The following is a 4,413-nucleotide window of genomic DNA, read 5'->3' on the forward strand; positions in this document are numbered from 1 at the left end:
CGGCTCTTCCGTTTTCGAAAAAGTACCATCGCGAAAAACCAGAAAATATTTTATACATATATATATTATATATATAAAAGATTAAACAGAGTTAAAAACCAATCCGTAATCGTTTTCTATCTCCTCCGCGACACGCTATATATATATATGTATATGTATATCACACGGCCGAATTTCTGACTGCGAGATTAGAGTATAATTATAAGCATAAGCACTAGTAGTCGATTACTTCGGTAAAAAATAGTAAAAAAAGTTACAAAAAAGAAAAATGATTAGAGGAAACGTACGAACAATATTGGAGATTCTGAGTAAAGCAGCGTTCCGTACAATCGACGAGTGTGTTACCAAAAGACAGAAAGAAAAAAAGAAAACAGGAACGAAAGCGAAAATTTATGATAAGATGTATGGAAAACGATCACAGCGAGAAAAAACAAAAGGAGGAAATTTATTTAAAAAAAAAAAAGAAAAAGTAGGAGAGGACGATAGTCTAACCACTCCACCGAATGCAACATGTCTCGCGCGATAAAAACTTAACAATAATTAATAGCGATAATAATAATTAATAATATGATATGAGACGATACACCGTTACTTTGAGTATAACGAATTAGAACGAATAATTAAAAAAGAAACAAAAAGTCCGTTCGTATCTACACATTTTTTACAACAATTAGTCGTTTCTCTCTTTTCCCCTTCTTCTCTCCGATTCGACAGAATTCCTAAAGCGAGTATTCATTTTTACCATTTTTCAAAACAATAATTCGAGACCCGCACAATTTTGTTTCTCCTCGCGTATAAAAACTGACAAATCGTGTTCGCATGAATGTCCCTTTTATTTTCGTTCATTTTTAACCGGATAAAAAAAAACACGAAGACTCGACGACATTAATTAAAATATTTCGCTCGACCATTTAGCTAACGTCTTCGGTTTCGATCGATCTACGAACATATAATAAACTAATTATTATTTTATCGAGGAATATATAACGTTTCGCACGTCCACGTGGAATCATCCTGTCGTTCCGTCGCGAAGTGGAAATATTGAATTATTGTTTTCACGCGCGGCACGTATTTCTCCTGACGATCGGCGAAAATTTTCACCAAAAAAGTGACCAACGAAAAAAAAAGGAAACAAAAAAGAGAGGAGGAAAACAGAAATTCCCGTGATGTTCGAAAATTCACCGAATTATTAGCTGCAATTTCCTATTGAATGCTGTCGATGACTCAACTGAGAAACGTGTGAAGAGGATTGTCGCGAGATCAGTCCTGCTAAATCCGCGTAAGGAGAGAGAGATGCGAGCGAATCTAAAAACGATCGATAGATGTATCACAAAAAGTCGTCCCCGCGAAATATATACCGTAACAATTATAACATCCGTAAATCACGCAAACTCCTCTTTTTCTTTTGAAAAGAAAACATGTCTCTCTGTTCCAATTACTTTTTTTTTTCAAACGTGCACGCGACGAACGAGAAAGAAAGAAAAAAGAGAACACCGAGGATAATAATAATATATATATATATATATATATATATATATATATATATATATATATATTAAAAAAAATGAAAACAACGGTAAAAACTATTATCAGCGAACGATCACATCGTCGTCGTTTTTTACCTCCGCGGTTTTCGACGCTTCTTGCACGTTTTTCTTCTTTTCGTTTTTTCCCGTCTCTGCTAACTTATTTTTATAAACGCGATATAAGTAGATCTCTAATAATTTAATGAGTCGATTAACGTGACGCCTGACGACACGATCACTTCATTCATTCATTCACTTGTTTCCTTTTTTTTTCTTTTTTCTTTAAACACTTATCTTCCTCTTTTTCTTCATCTTCCTCTCCTTTCATCCCCCCTTATTCCTCCTCCTCTTTTACGTTCAGTTTCATTCTTTTTCTCATTTCACTTTTAGTACTGTATCAGAGTATCGATAATTGCAGTTCTCAATATAATTATTAATATACCATCCTAAAATACGGTCAAATCACTGCCGCGAGCAGCAATTCCGAGGCACTACGAACAGGCCACAGAGAATATGGCCGCACAATTATTCATCTTCAGATCATCTCTGTGTCTAAATGATAAAAGACTAACTGTAGAACGCCTAATATACGTATAATCCGTAATCATATTCTTATGCATCTCGTCATCTATAGGTATAGATCATTATAATATATATATATATTATATATAATATATATATAATATACAATAATTAGAGAGATCACACGTCTTAATATAGAAATTTAAAAGACTATTCTCTAGTACGTTGAAATTTCCTCAATATTTTGTGTGTGTTTCATTTGTGTTCGTGTGTGTATTCCGTTCGCCTCCTCGTATCTTTTTAAGTATTGCCACGAAAAATCCTCCTGTTTCGCATTATTCCCTTTTCTTCCCCCTTTCGTTTGCTTCTTCCATTCACCGGTTGATGTGATGATAATTGCGTTTATTATTACAATTATTATTATTACTATTATTATTATTATTATTATTATTAGTATTATTAATAATATTATTATTATTAAGTTCCGGATGAGCGGACTTCACGAGGGTCCTTCGAAAGTCTTTTTTCTTTCCTCGTTTTTTTTTTTTTTCCATCCACGGTGCGCTCCTCTTTCGAGCTCTACTCTATCGACTACCCTACTTACGCTACTCTACGGTGTCTCAGCCTTCTTCCACGTTCCCTCCTCTTTCGTATCATGGTTTTTTTTTCTTCTTCTTTTGCTTTGTGTCGCTTACCTAGTGTTACGTTCAGCACCAATCTGATTTTAAAACCGATTCAAAATATTATCATTATAGTTAATAGAATAATATAACCTGTCGTATAAATATACATTCAAATATTACTATAGTATACAAGAGTCGTACCCTCCCCTCGCGCAACTATCGTCATCGTCAACTTGTCGTACCCCGAAAAGCTATGGCTCAGCACTCTGGGGGGATACGCCGTCCTCGTAAATCCTACCTAATCTCTCGTCCTCCCTTTCCCTCTTTCACTCTTCGACACACTCTCACTCTCACTCGCACTCGCACTCGCTCTTTCTCTCTCTCTCGTTTACACGCTCACATTTTTCTCTCACCATTCTCTTTCATCCGTACCCCAACCGTTTCATCCTTTCCCTTGCCCCTCCCCACTTCATCCTCCTCACCTCTTTCTCTTTCTTTTTCTTCCACCTCTTTCGTATCGTCTTCTTTTTCTTCTATTCTCCATATCCCTCAGCAATCCTACCCACTCGCGAGAACCCTCCGTCTCTTTCCGTTTCACCCTCCCGATTCTACGCGCAGCATTCACAACTCTTTCTCTCCTCTCATTCACACACCGACGCATCATCCACGCAGCCAGCCACGCACGCTCTTGCTCGCTCTTTTTCACGTCATTTCAACATTTTTCTTTTCTCATCTTTTACCTCCTCTCTGTTTGTTTGTTCGTCGGAGTGAACGGCTTTACATATTTACAGGCATTCTTCTCGTGGTCGTGTATATCCACCTCCCTCTCGAGGCAACGTATCTTCCTCCCATCGCGTATATCTCTCTCTTTCCCTTCCATCTTTCCTCATTTCCTTCTCCTCTTTCCTTTCTCTCTCCTCTTCTTTTTCTTCTTTCTTCTTCCCTTCTTTTTTGCTTCATTAAACATAGGCAAGTTAAATATCGTATCACAATCGTTATCAATTTTTTGTTTGTTTGTTTCTAATCTGGTCGTCGAATCGAACATCTCCAAACCCGTGTGCACGTGTACTCGGCGAAACACGAGTTCGCCTTTACGCGTACTTGCGCTTGCGTGTAATAATGTACGTGTGTAGGGGTTTGTTGTATGTATATGTGTGTGAACGGTGTGGCGAACGACACCTCGGACGGTCTGCCTGCCTGCCTGCGCGCGCGCGCGCGAAACCACCGAACTCTGTCGAGCTATCCGCTTGTCCACGAAAAAAACGCGAGAAGGTACGTCGTTAATTCATTAATATATAAAAAATACGTATTAGGGGTGGGGGGGAGGGGGAATAGACGAGATTCTTCGTTGGTTGAGTCACCAGAATTCTGGCGCCAGCGATCAGCTCGACGATGAACGACACAACGGTACGCCAGTCTCCTAGCACGGTCCGACTACTGTCCGTCTGGAACCCCTTCGCAGCCACGTAGCTCGGTAATTGCGAGCTGGTCGTCTACCACTCGTTCACCATCTCGTGGTGTCCATCAGGTAACGACGATCGGCGACAAAGAAGAGAAAAAAATAGTGAAAAGAAAAAAAACAGTTACTATTGTGAGGTGTATTTTGCCGGGCGAGCCACGCGACTGCGTTCGTTCCCGTAATCGCGAACGGTAAGTCGGACCGGGGTAGCGTAAACAGAGCGCGTTAGTCCGTCGACGATAGGGGTGCGAACGCGTTGGAGGATCGATGGCGTCGTTGGAGA

This window comes from Xylocopa sonorina, chromosome 6 (genome assembly GCF_050948175.1).
Source record: "Xylocopa sonorina isolate GNS202 chromosome 6, iyXylSono1_principal, whole genome shotgun sequence".
NCBI lineage: Eukaryota > Metazoa > Arthropoda > Insecta > Hymenoptera > Apidae > Xylocopa > Xylocopa sonorina.